At 44.4% G+C, this 14,681-nt stretch overlaps 1 protein-coding gene across 2 annotated transcripts in view; it reads right to left on the bottom strand.

Moving 5' to 3' along the window:
• The window catches only part of LOC135547271 (FERM and PDZ domain-containing protein 4-like), a 47,213-nt gene that overhangs the window by 20,187 nt on the left and 12,345 nt on the right, over positions 1-14,681 (bottom strand). The gene's annotated exons all lie outside the window — the stretch shown is intronic.

Genomic DNA, 14,681 nt, shown 5'->3' with positions numbered 1-14,681 from the left:
TAGTGCACTACTTTTTACACTAGGTGAGTCATCACGGCACAGTTTGAGGCATCCCAACTCATAACAAGTGGATGCCTAATTTGAACGTCACGAACAATGTTCCTTAACCAGTGTTCAGTCAATGAATGTAAATCACAAGAATAATGTAATTGAGACACGTAGGCGTAATTGTCATGCCTCACTCTTGTGCTATCAGAGGCATGAAATCGTTTTTATTCCGAGATGTCCCCAGATTCCTCAGAAAGCAGGGAACCCAGAGGAATCCTGTGATAAGGGCAGTGCCAGGAAGAGTTCAGAGTTTATAAGTGAGAGAACGGAAACCCATGTGTTATGTCCCTTTTCAGGAAATAATGGATAGTACTGAAAGAGCAAAGAAGAACCCATCTTTCCTATGAAATCAAATGTAATTTGTCTTCCAGCTGGAAATGATCTAAATCAAATCGTCTAAGAGCGAAATCACCAAAGGCTCTAATCCTTACTTTGCCACCACACTTAAATCAAGTCATCAAACAGATCCCTTCCTGTGTCTTCAATGTTCAAGTAACACTCAGAATAGGTCCATGATGAGCCTAAGAGCATGATGTATGCCCTCATACTTCTCTCTCTCTTTCTTTCTCTCTTTCTTTCTTTCTTTCTTTCTTTCTTTCTTTCTTTCTTTCTTTCTTTCTTTCTCTCTTTCTTTCTCTCTCTCTCTTTCTTTCTCTCTTTCTTTCTTTCTTTCTTTCTTTCTTTCTTTCTTTCTCTTTCTCTCCCCTGCCCCGTCCCTCCCCGTCCCTCCCCCTCTCTTACTAGCTTTTGGTCTCTTTATCGCTCTCTCTCTCTCTCTCTCTTTCCCTCTCTCTCTCTCTCTCTCTCTCTCTCTATGTGAGCAATGGGTGAAGATATGAAAGCTGTGGCAGTAAGTTATGTCACTTCAAAGGCGTGTCTGCTGTGTAACAGGCCTCTTCGCATTCATTATTCAAAGCCTCTCTTTCTTCCCCTCTTTATTTCTCCCCAGTTACCAACCAACTTAATGTCTATGTCTGTGTGTGTGTGTGGTGTGTGTGTGTGTGTGTCATATTACATTGCATGCTCTATGCATGAAAACGCAACATGTAAAGTAGATTCAAAAGCCAGAGGAGAAAACAATAGACAACTCGAGCAGCTATATTGTATAATTCTGCCATGAACATGACCTGCATGACCTTGATAACAAGGCTTATGTTACTTTAATCCAGCAACAATTAAATAAAGCAACAGCCAATAGGTCTACGGTAGTTCTGAGATTACTTAACCTCATTAAAAAAGCACTTAAGTGCTACTGGATGCATTGATTCTGCATGTGTTCATATTAAATCATAGGGGAGTCTGCTGGAAATAGCGTCTGTAGCCTACTCTGTAACCCATAGAACAGCAGAGCAGTGGGATAGGCTGGGCTCCAAACGGGTGCAATCTGATTTCCTCCAATACAATCGTGTGTTTTGAGAGGTATTAGCGTTTCAACATGCTATGAATTTATGGGTGCCACAATGCATTAACAGAAAGCAGCAGGTTCCCCTGGCCAGAGGTCCTCATCACATTGATTCTGCCTGCATAATTTCATTCTCCTTTTCCACATTTGGGAAATGAGTTAGCATTGTATTGTCTCTTTCTTACAATTTCCTTTTTAAACATATTTTTACATCACCAAATACCATGTTGTATTTATTTGGTAAACACTGTACATTATTTCACAGCAGTGGGGATTTTGTGGTATCCTACAATAAGGCATTGGTAATAAAGTTCAATGCCAAATTTGAACTCTCTAAGTGGTGTACTGAATAGCATGACACCATCACTGAAATGTGACTGTGGAGAGTTGAGCCTGTCCTCTCAATTGAGAGAAGTCCTTGAACTCTAATGACACCCATAATCTTCAATACTCCACATTCAGAACAGCAAGCAGGGAACCATGCAGCTATGGTGACTATGACAATTCTCCGGAAGTCTTTGCTATACAAATGGAGCATGGTTCTACTCACAGATTCCGAAGATGTGCCTTCAAAATCCCATTCTGACTCGACCAGAAGCTGTATAATATCCATTCTCTTTCTTTTCAGCCACACTCCCTTATCTTTCTCTCCCCTAATGGCACATTTGCTTTCTTTTATCTGTAGTCCCGGAATACATTATGCCTTTGAGGCTGTGTGTTCTGGAGGAAGAATAATAGCCAGTAGAGGAGTTGAGGAAGTTCGCTGGAGTGGTGGACAGTGAAACTAAGCCTAGGTAGGCTTTAATAAATGATGACTACCCTATCTGGCATTAGTAGAGCGCCAGGCCGAGCCCAGGTGGGTAATCCACGCTGCGCAATTCATTACCAGGTTAGCCAGGAGTCAGAGAAACCGGGCCTCTGGACGTTGTTCGTCTCTGATGCTCAAAAATGCTGTTAATAGATGGACGGGGAGTCCCTGTTTAATGTTGTGTTCTGAGAATAAGGGGTTCCTTGAGACTTCACTTGGAATAAAGAACACCACAGAAAGTGGATAGACAAGAGGATACTGTGTATATTTTGTTTCTAAGTATGGTACTGGATGTTTAATGAGGAACCATTCAGTTCTAATCAATGATCAATCTGTTCTAAAATACCAACATTACCTTCTACAATGTTGTATACAACTGAAACAGAGCCACCTAAGTCCATAAACCACAGGCAATAATAAGATCAACAACTTTAACAACTACAGGTAAGTAGGCAATCATTTTCCACCAGCAGTCAACCTTCTGGAAACATTACCGATGGTGAATAATAACCATTAGAAGTATTGCACTCATGGGAGTCTCATAGCCTCTGTTGCCATGACAATGAAGGTCAGGCATAGTTCAGGCTCTACTTTATACTCCAAGTTTAAACACAAAGATCACAACCTCGCCCGCATTTATTAAAGGGACTTAATCTTACACCGGCTAAATGTCAACCTCTATATGTGTGGGGGAGGAAGAAGAAATAGTCGGATTTCTGTGCATAGTTTATTAAGTTGACACAACATCAGCCCAACAATCGACCATAAGGACCCAATGGTCTTGAGCCTGTATGCAGTCAGGGGAGCTATCCCTTTTCAGTCGATAATAAACATAGCATAACTAAACTAATCTCATCCTTTCATTATCACTCCGCTCACTACCTCTCACTACCTCGCACGTTCTCTCTCCTCTCCCTCTCTTTCTTTCTCTCTCGTTGTCTTTATCAACCAGGTTCTGGTGAGAACATGTCATAGTATATTCCCCTGAAGACTTGGTGTTAATGAATGATCTTCCTTTGCTTGATAGGTGGCAGAGACTACACCAAGCACGGCCATTGGAACACAAGACACACTCCACTCTGCTTGAATAATTCACAGGGATCACCTCCATGAGTGAAACTAAAGCCGGGACACTGGCATCGACATCCTCTCATTACCCACATTGAGGGTTAAAGATGGAATCCGCAGTGGGGGTGGAAACAGTGCCACTGTCCACCCCACAGCCGTTGTTATTGTTTTTGTTTTGTCGACAAAGCAGAGGTAGGAAAGGCTGGGGGAGCGTTGCACATCATGGTGAAATGGGTGAAATTGCAGTACATATGCTGCCGCTCCATCCCGCGCGCAACGATGTCCGTGGGAAAGTAACCATGTTCAGTGTTTTCAGTAACTTCTTTGTTGTTGTAATATCGCAAGTCCGTTTCACCATTGAGGATTCAAGTGGCTGTCGGCCATTATGGCTACAACAAGACACACATCATTATAAACAGGAAATAGGTATAACCCCTGATGTTTATTGTGCTTGTGGGGCAATACACAGTTTTATTATCCTTAAAGGGGCAATCTGCCGTTTAAACAATAACAATCCCCACCACTGTTTTGGTAAAAAGCTGAGTGATGGGGCTGGAGAAATGTAACTACTCTCAAATTCATAGACAGGTCTATGGATGATCAAAGGTATAGTTTTAACCATATTTTGAGGCTATACAGTGTTTGTTTACATTTACTTTCCGTACAAACATTGGAGATATATACGCTTATATTGTGGGTTCTGATGGGGTTCGACTGAGCTCATGAGGCATTAATAAGTTATACTCTTAAAAAAGTCAATGTGTACATATCATTATTTTACATTGGATGTCTAAAATTGGATGTAGCAAGTGCAGATTGACCCTTTAATCTACAGTAAACAACCCTATAGGAGATGCCAATACATTTGCCCCTCACTACTGTACTATTAACATTAAAATACCTTAGCTACATGCAGAACAAATTGTAAAAACAAAACTGTTTATCACCGTAATGTCATGACAGTATCTGCTGCTGTACAGTACAACAGAGTTTTCTTCAACATAACCACTGCATAAAATCCCCAAAGTGGGAGAATATTGCTAGAGTTTTCAGGTGTGTTGGAAGTCATTTCCAGCTGTGTAGTGAAAATGTTGCGTAACTGGTTTAACATCTGCCACTCTGTTGACACCCCCCCCCCCCCCCCCCCCCGCACACACCTGTTCCCTATGTTCTCTGGTAGAAAGTAGTGCACTAAATAGGGAGTAGGGTGACATTTGAGATGCATACCAAAGCTCTCAGACAAGATGCCTCCTCCTGGGGTGGAGAGGCACCTGCTTTGGCATCTGACATTTTGGGGGAGTGTGAAAGTAATGTCTCCCCTCTGTTTGACCCAGCTAGGGAGTTCCTACCATATAATTAGGAATCAGAAACCTTACTTCCACTCATACTATCAGAACCGGGGTTACAAAATAAAACTTGAGTTCTCTTTCAAATACTTGTTTCTCAAATTTTGGTCTGGTATTTTACCCTCCATTTTCCCCCAATTTTGATCTTGCATCATCAGTGCAGGAGGAGAAGAGAGTCGGGAGGAGAAGGTTGAGTCATGTGTCCTCTGAAACATGACCTGCCAAACCGCGCTTCTTAACAACTGCCCACCAGCCAAACCAATGTGTCAGAGGAAACACTTTTTGACTGATGACTGAGGTCAACCTGCAGGTGCCTGGCCCACCACAAAGATTTGTTAGAGCACGATGGGTTGGGTAGGGCCCCCCCGGCCAAGCCCTCCCCTAACCCATACAATGCTGGGCCAATTGTGTGCTGCCCTATGGGACTCCTGATTGTGGCTGGTTGTGATACAGCCCGGGATTGAACCCGGGTCTGTAATGACACCACTAGCACTGCAACGCATTGCCTTAGACTGCTGCGCCAATCGGGAGGCCCCTCAAATACCTGTTTCAATATCTTACAATGTGGATATGGCCAACTCCAACATCGCAGACATGCTCCGTTTACTGCTCTTCCCTAGTGGACCGCTCACCACCCTGTGAGTGATGCCTCTGTCACCACCACCTTCCTCATTGATACTACCGCTAGGGGAGTGCCAGAATTGAAGATCGAGGGGCTCGTCTAGTGACAGAGAGCCAAAAGACATTCTGAGGTTATTGTTCATCTTTCGATTGAGGTGACGTTGTGTACACATACAGTGCCTTGCGAAAGTATTCGGCCCCCTTGAACTTTGCAACCTTTTGCCACATTTCAGGCTTCAAACATAAAGATATAAAACTATATTTTTTTGTGAAGAAGCAACAACAAGTGGGACACAATCATGAAGTGGAACGACATTTTTTGGATATTTCAAACTTTTTTAACAAATCAAAAACTGAAAAATTGGGCGTGCAAAATTATTCAGCCCCTTTAATTTCAGTGCAGCAAACTCTCTCCAGAAGTTCAGTGAGGATCTCTGAATGATCCAATGTTGACCTAAATGACTAATGATGATAAATACAATCCACCTGTGTGTAATCAAATCTCCGTATAAATGCACCTACACTGTGATAGTCTCAGAGGTCCGTTAAAAGTGCAGAGAGCATCATGAAGAACAAGGAACACACCAGGCAGGTCCGAGATACTGTTGTGAAGAAGTTTAAAGCCGGATTTGGATACAAAAAGATTTCCCAAGCTTTAAACATCCCAAGGAGCACTGTGCAAGCGATAATATTGAAATGGAAGGAGTATCAGACCACTGCAAATCTACAAAGACCTGGCCGTCCCGCTAAACTTTCAGCTCAAACAAGGAGAAGACTGATCAGAGATGCAGCCAAGAAGCCCATGATCACTCTGGATGAACTGCAGAGATCTACAGCTGAGGTGGGAGACTCTGTCCATAGTACAACAATCAGTCATATATTGCACAAATCTGGCCTTTATGGAAGAGTGGCAAGAAGAAAGCCATTTCTTAAAGATATCCATAAAATTGTCGTTTAAAGTTTGCCACAAGCCACCTGGGAGACACACCAAACATGTGGAAGAAGGTGCTCTGGTCAGATGAAACCAAAATTGAACTTTTTTGGCAACAATGCAAAACATTATGTTTGGCGTAAAAGCAACACATCTCATCACCCTGAACACACCATCCCCACTGTCAAACATGGTGGTTGCAGCATCATGGTTTGGGCCTGCTTTTCTTCAGCAGGGACAGGGAAGATGGTTAAAATTGATGGGAAGATGGATGGAGCCAAATACAGGACCATTCTGGAAGAAAACCTGATGGAGTCTGCAAAAGACCTGAGACTGGGACAGAGATTTGTCTTCCAACAAGACAATGATCCAAAACATAAAGCAAAATCTACAATGGAATGGTTCAAAAATAAACATATCCAGGTGTTAGAATGGCCAAGTCAAAGTCCAGACCTGAATCCAATCGAGAATCTGTGGAAAGAACTGAAAACTGCTGTTCACAAATGCTCTCCATCCCACCTCACTGAGCTCGAGCTGTTTTGCAAGGAGGAATGGGAAAAAATGTCAGTCTCTCGATGTGCAAAACTGATAGAGACATACCCCAAGCGACTTACAGCTGTAATCGCAGCAAAAGGTGGCGCTACAAAGTATTAACTTAAGGGGGCTGAATAATTTTGCACGCCCAATTTTTCAGTTTTTGATTTGTTAAAAAAGTTTGAAATATACAATAAATGTCGTTCCACTTCATGATTGTGTCCCACTTGTTGTTGATTCTTCACAAAAAAATACAGTTTTATATCTTTATGTTTGAAGCCTGAAATGTGGCAAAGGTCGCAAAGTTCAAGGGGGCCGAATACTTTCGCAAGGCACTGTACATTGTGAGTCTCTCATTCTCAGTTGACCGTAGCGGTACAACAACGGAGATGGTTGTGAGGTGGGTTACAAGGGAAGCCGTAACTCACACTGCCTGCTCCTGTGTCAGGGAGAAAAGCAGGTAATCGTCTACGTAGGCAGATGCTCTCAGCCCCCTGATTCTCAGGGATGCTGGAGCCACCTCCACACCCTTGCTGAACGTCCAGGGAGGTAGTGCTAACAAGGGGACAGTGAGGTATTCGTAGGCTGAGCCCTTAAAGGAAAAACTGAGAAACCTCCTGTGTGCTGGCAAAATGTGAAAATAAGCGTCCTGTAGGTCAAACCAGTCGACCCAGGGAATAGAGAGTACAGAACGTGAACTTTCTCAGATAGCTGTTAAGGACCCGTAGGTCCAGAATGGGGTGTATCCCCTCCTTCCTTTGGGAACCAGGAAAAACCGGGAGTAGATGCTGTTAGGGCTCTCTTTCGCTGGTATTGCTCTGATTGCTCTGTTGCTCAATAGAGAGGAGATTTCCTGCTCTGGTATTCAAGCTGAGTCACCACAGGATTCTAGCTATTGAAGCTAAAATCCATTTGAAAACAGGTGGCTTCGTAGCAAAGAAGGCTGCTGAGGGATCACAGCTCATAATAATGGCCGGAACGGAGAAAATGGAATGGCATCAAACACCTGGAAACCACGTGTTTGATGTATTTGATACCATTCCACTGATTCTGCTCCAGTCATTACCACCAGCCCTTTCTCCCCAATTAAGGTGCTACCAACCTCCTGTACTTCATAGCGAACTGCAGTCAGTACCCCTTTGTAACTGTGGACAAGACCCAGGGTTGGGCTGCGAATGCGGGCCAGTTCCCTGCTCTTGTGGCGAGTCACCCACAAGTTGGATGACACTCGCTCGCCAGTGGTCCTGGTGTGCCCCCTGGTGGCATTATAGTGAGTTTCTGCTATTTCTGCTCTGTGGCCTTGACAAGACTCTTGAATGGGACAGAGGCTCATATGATTTAAAGGGATAGTATCAAAACAAGGGTGCTTGGTGGCGACCTGCCCCGGCTACTTGAACGAGAGCCGAGGGGAAAGCTGTAGCACGGAGGGGTAAACTGGGCACTTGGGGGTAGAGTGAGCCCCCTCTATCTTCCATTTGAGCAGATACATCTGAATGAGCCACTGCACAAGGGTTAGGGTTTTAGATTGGGGGGAGGTCTGTGCTCCACCGGAGTGGGGACAGGCCAGGACACAATGTGAACTGTTGGCTGCCCCTTCTGCTGCTCGGAAAGTACCACTAAGTCGGGTGCTCTTCTTCCCCCAGGAAATCAATTGGGCGGAACTTAGATGCGGCTGCAGCAAAGGGTGGCTTTCCCCACTGCCAGCCTCTGTTAGGATACTCGAACCGTGGGTTCGCTGCCTGTTCGTCGCTGGGGGCTTTGCAGTGTGGAAAACCCTGGTGCCAGTGTGTTGCCCTTTCCCTGCCGCGAAGACTTGGCTCGTCAAGGGGTAGACTGGGTTGCTGCGGTACTGGCCCAAACAGTTCCCTCGGCTCAATAGGACCGTCAAGGAAATCTGCTTGTCCAAGAGGCTGGACAGATTGAAAAGTACTCTGTCTTCCCAGGGAGAGAAGTGCCAGTCAGTGACTAGGCATTGTGGTTGAGGTGGTTTGCCAGGGACAGCTTGCCAAACCCTAGCTCCTCCATGTCCATGATAGCAAAATGTCTGGCTTGGACTATGCTGGACCAGTTGCATTTGGCTTTGGCCACGCAAGCTGGGACCGCTGTGAGGATGGGGATCTGAATAAATACCAATAAATACCAATACCGATACACAACACTATTGACAGAAGCTAAGGTCCTACGTTCAGCAACATTAACCTCACGGTTCGCCTGAAAACAGTTAAGTAGGAAGACAGGGATCTAGTCATGCTGAGAAGACCTTTAGGAGCCGTAGTGATCTTCTGCAGGGAAAAGAGGTGAGAATGAGCGTAGGACAGATGAGTGGCATCTTATAAAACTCTGCCGAAGTTCTATCAACACATCGACTGTAGTACTCGCGCTACTAAAACACTCAACCACTGCTACTTCAACTTCTGAGATGCCTACAAGGCCCCCTCTCTCCCTTCGGCAAATCTGATCTTCATTTTGCCCCTCCCTTCCTAAAGGCAGAAACCCAAACTGGAAGTACCCATGCTAAGGACTATTCAACGCTGGTCTGACCAATCGGAATCCATGCTTCAAGATAGTTTTGATCGCTCGGACTGGGATATATTCCGGGTAGTCTCCGAGAATAATATTGACGAATACACAAACATGGTGACTGAGTTTATCAGGAAGTGTATAGGAGATGTTGTACCCACTGTGACAATTAAAACCTACCCTAACCAGAAACTGTGGATAGATGGCAGCGTTAGCATAAAACTATAGCATGAACCATCGCATTTAACCATGGCAAGGTGACTTCGAATATGACCGAATACAAACAGTGTATTTATTCCCTCCGTATGTCAATCAAACAGGCAAAATGTCAATATAGAGACAAAGTGGAGTCACAATTCAATGACTCCGACACAAGACATATGTGGCAGGGTCTACAGACAATCACGGACCACAAAGGGAAAACCAACCAGACACCAATATCTTGCTTCCAGACAAGCTAAACACCTTCTTTGCCCGTTTTAAGGATACCAGTGCCACTGACGTGGCCTCTCCTTCTCTGTGGCTTACATGAGTAAAACATTTAAGCGTGTTAACCCTCGCTTGGCTACCTGCACAGACGGAATCCCTAGCAGCGTCCTCAGAGCATGCACAGACCAGCTGGCTGGTGTGTTTACGGACATATTCCATCTCTCCATATCCCAGTATGCTGTCCCCACATGCTTCAAAATATCCACCATTTTTCCTGTACCCAAGAAAGCAAAGGTAACTGAACTAAATGAACTATCATGAAGTGCTTTGAGAGACAAGCCAAGCATCATCTACCTTACCTGACACCCTAGACCCACTTCAATTCTCTTACCTCCTTAATAAATCCATAGACAAAAAAATGTAAAGAATTTATTTCACCTTTATTTAACCAGGTATACTAGTTCTCCTTTACAACTGCGACCTGACCAAGATAAAGCACAGCAGTTCGACATATACAACAATACCGAGTTACACATGGAATAAACAAACATACAGTCAATAATACAGCAGAGAAAATAAAAATCTATATACAGTGACTGCAAATGAGGTAAGATAAGTGAGGTAAGGCAATAAATAGGCTATGGTGGCGAAGTAATTACAATATAGCAATTAGACACTGGAATGGTAGATGTGTAGAAGATTAATGTGCAAGTAGAGATACTGGGTTGCAAAGGAGCAAGATAAATAAATAAATACATTATGGGGATGAGGTAGTTGGATGGGCTGGTTACAGATGGGCTATGTACAGGTGCAGTGATCTGTGAGCTGCTCTGACAGCTGGTGCTTAAAGCTTGTGAGGGAGATATGGGTCTCCAACTTCAGTGATTTTTGCAGTTCGTTCCAGTCATTAGCAGCAGAGAACTGGAAGGAAAGGCAGCCAAAGGAGGAATTGGCTTTGGGGGTGACCAGTGAGATATACCTGCTGGAGAGTGTGCTATGGGTGGGTGCTGCTAAGGTGACAAGTGACTGAGATAAGGCGGGACTTTACCTAGCAGAGACTTGTAGATGACCTGGAGCCTGTGGGTTTGGCGACGAGTATGAAGTGATGGCCTGCCAACGAGAGCGTACGGGTTGCAGTGGTGGGTAGTATATGGGGCTTTGGTGACAAAATGGATGGCACTGTGATAGACTGCATCCAGTTTGTTGAGTAGAGTATTGGAGGCTATTTTATAGATGACATCGCCAAAGTCAAGGATTGGTAGGATGGTCAGTTTTACAAGGGTATGTTCGGCAGCATGAGTGAAGGACTCCTTTTTGCGAAATAGGAAGCCGATTCTAGATTTAATTTTAGATTGAATATGCTTAATGTGAGTCTGGAAGGAGAGTTTACAGTCTAGCCAGACACCTTTGTACTTGTAGTTGTCCACATATTCTAAGTCAGAACCGTCCAGAGTAGAGATGCTGGACAGGCTGGCAGGTGCGGGCAGCGATCGGTTGAAGAGCATGCATTTAGTTTTACTTGCATTTAAGAGCAGTTGGAGGCCACGGAAGGAGAGTTGTATGGCATTGAAGCCTGTCTGGAGGTTATTTAACACAGTGTCCAAAGAAGGGCCAGAAGTATACAGAATTGAGTCATTTGCGTTGAGGTGGATCAGGGAATCACCAGTAGCGAGAGCGACATCATTAATATATACAGAGAAGAGAGTCGGCCTGAGAATTTAACCCTGTGGCACCCCTATAGAGACTGCAAGACGTCCGGACAACAGGCCCTCCAATTTGACACACTGAACTCCATATGAGAAGTAGTTGGTGAACCAGGCGAGGCAGTCATTTGAGAAACCAAGGCTGTTGAGTCCGCCTATAAGAATGTGGTGATTGACAGAGTCGAAAGCCTTGGTCAGGTCGATGAATACGGCTGCACAGTAATGTCTCTTATCGATGAAGGTTATGATGTCGTTTAGGACCTGGTGCACCCATGACCAGCTCTGAAACCAGATTGCATAGCGGAGAAGGTACGGTGGGATTCGAAATGGTCGGTAATCTGTTTGTTAACTTGGCTTTCGAAGACCTTAAAGAGGCAGGGAAGGATAGATATAGGTCTGTAGCAAATTGGGTCTAGGGTGTCTCCCCCTTTGAACAGGGCGATGACTGCGGCAGCTTTCCAATCTTTGGGAATCTCAGATGATACGAAAGAGAGGTTGAACAGGCTAGTAATAGGGGTTGCAAAAATTTCTGCAAATCATTTTAAAAGGAGAGGGTCCAGATTTTCTAGCCCGGCTGATTTGGAGGGGTCCAGGTTTTGCAGTTCTTTAAGAACATCAGCGATCTGGATTTGGGTGAACGAAAAGTGGGGAGGCTTGGGCGAGTTGCTGTGGTGATTGCAGGGCTGTTGACCGGGGTAGGAGTAGCCAGGTGGAAAGCATGGCCAGCTGTAGCAAAATGCTTGTTGAAATTCTCAATTATAGTGGATTTATCGGTGGTGACAGTGTTTCCTAGCCTCAGTGCAGTTGGCAGCTGGGAGGAGTTGCTCTTATTCTCCATGGAGTTTACAGTGTCCCAAAACATTTGTGAGTTTGTGCTACAGGATGCAAATTTCTGCATGAAAAATCTAGCCTTAGCTTTCCTAACTGCCTGTGTATATTTGTTTCTAACTTCCCTGAAATGTTGCATATTGATCCTATTCGATGCTAATGCAGAATGCCACAGGATGTTTTTGTGCTGGTCAAGGGCAGTCAGGTCTGGAGAGAACCAAGGGCTATGTCTGTTTCTGGTTCTAGATTTTTTGAAAGGAAGGCAATTTTAAAGAATGACCAGGCATCCTCTACTGGCGGGATGAGGTCAATATCCTTCCAGGATACCCGGGCCAGTTCAGTTAGGTAGGCCTGCTTGCTGAAGTGTTTTAGGGAGCGTTTGACAATGATGAGGGGTGGTCGTTTGACCGCAGACCCATTACGGATACAGGCAATGAGGCAGTGATGGCTGAGTTCTTGGTTGAAAACAGCAGAGGTATATTTGGAGGGCAAGTTGGTTATAATGATAGCTATGAGGGTGCCCGTGTTTACGGATTTGGAGTTGTACCTGGTGGGTTCATTGATAATTTGTGAGAGATTGAGGGCATCAAGCTTAAATTGTAGGATGGCCGAGGTGTTAAGAATGTCCCGGTTTAGGTCACCTAGCAGCACGAGCTTTTAAGATAGATGGGGGGCAATCAGTTCACATATGGTGTCCAGGGCACAGCTGTGGGCAGAGGGTGGTCTATAGCAAGCGGCAACTGTGAAAGACTTGTTTCTGGAAAGGGGGATTTTTAAAAGTAGAAGCTCGAATTGTTTGGGTACAGACCTGGATCGTAAGACAGAACTCTGTAGGCTATCTCTGCAATAGATTGCAACACCGCCCCCTTTGGCAGTTCTATCTTGTCGGAAAATGTTACAGTTAGGAATGGACTTTTCAGGGTTTTTGGTGTTCTTTCTGAGCCAGGATTCAGACATGGCTAGGACATCCGGATTGGCAGTGTGCTAGGGCAGTGAGTAAAACAAACTTAGGGAGGAGGCTTCTCATGTTAACATGAACGAAACCAAGGCTTTTACGGTTACAGAAGTCAACAAATGACAGAGCCTGGGGAATGAGAGTGGAGCTAGGCACTGCAGGGCCTGGATTAACCTCAACATCACCAGAGGAACAGAGGAGGAGTAGGATAAGGGTACGGCTAAAGGCTAAAATAACTGGTCGTCTAGTACGTTCAGAACAGAGAGTAAAAGTAGCAGATTTTTGGGCACGGTAGAATAGATTCAAGGCTTAATGTACAAACAAAGGTATGGTAGAATGTGGATACAGTGAGGGTAAACCTGTGCATAGAGTCTCGATGAAAGAGATATTGTCCCTAAAAATATCATTTAAACCAGGTGATGTCACCGCATGTGTGTTAGGTGGAACTAAAGTGTTCAATAAGGCATATTGAGCAGGACTAGAGGTTCTACAGCGAAATAAGGCAATAAATAATAACCAAAACAGCAATGGACAAGGCATATTGGCGTTAGCGAGAGGCATGCGTAGCCGAGTGATCATAGGAGTCCAGTGAGTGGCTTCAGGCAGCTTGTGGGCCGAGGCTAGCAAGGTAACAGAAGGGCCTTGGAGGGATGTCGCGACGGAAGAAAGTCTGTTGTGGCCCCCTTTTGATGAGTTGATGAGTTCTTAAGTATAAAGATAGCAGATCCGTACCACATTGGGCGAGGCGAGTTGCAGGAGAGAATATTCAGTCCGTACATAGAAAGTGGTATTAAAATATTAAATATATATATATGGGGAAAAAACAAGGAAAAACAATGTTAACAAAGGACAGGAAGGGACAACACAAAAACAGACGTCTGACTGCTATGCCATCTTGAATCACAAGAGTGACGATGCAATCGCCATCGCACTGTGCACTGCCATATCCATTCTGGACAAGAGGAATACCTACAGTTGAAGTCAGAAGTTTACATACACCTTAGCCAAATACATTTAAACTCAGTTTTCCACAATTCCTGACATTTAATCCTTGTTAAAATTCCCTGTCTTAGGTCAGTTAGGATCCCCACTTTATTTTAAGAAGGTGAAATGTCAGAATAATAGCAGAGAGAATTATTTATTTCAGCTTTTATTTTTTTCATCAAATTCCCAGTGGGTCAGAAGTTTACATACACTCAATTAGTATTTGGAAGCATTGCCTTTAAATTGTTTAATTAACTTGGGTCAAACATTTTGGGTAGCCTTCCACAAGCTTCCCACAATAAGTTGGGTGAATTGACAGAGCTGGTGTAACTGAGTCAGGTTTTTTGGCCTCCTTGCTCGCACACGCTTTTTATAGGTTCTGCCCACACATTTTCTATAGGATTGAGGTCAGGGCTTTGTGATGGCGTCTCCAATACCTCAACTTTGTTGTCCTTAAGCCATTTTTCCACAACTTTGGAAGTATGCTTGGGGTCATTGTCCATT

Source organism: Oncorhynchus masou, chromosome 10 (genome assembly GCF_036934945.1).
Source record: "Oncorhynchus masou masou isolate Uvic2021 chromosome 10, UVic_Omas_1.1, whole genome shotgun sequence".
In the NCBI taxonomy this organism is placed as follows: domain Eukaryota; kingdom Metazoa; phylum Chordata; class Actinopteri; order Salmoniformes; family Salmonidae; genus Oncorhynchus; species Oncorhynchus masou.
Note: the sequence above shows the minus strand (reverse complement) of the source record. Positions and strands in the feature narration are given on the sequence as shown.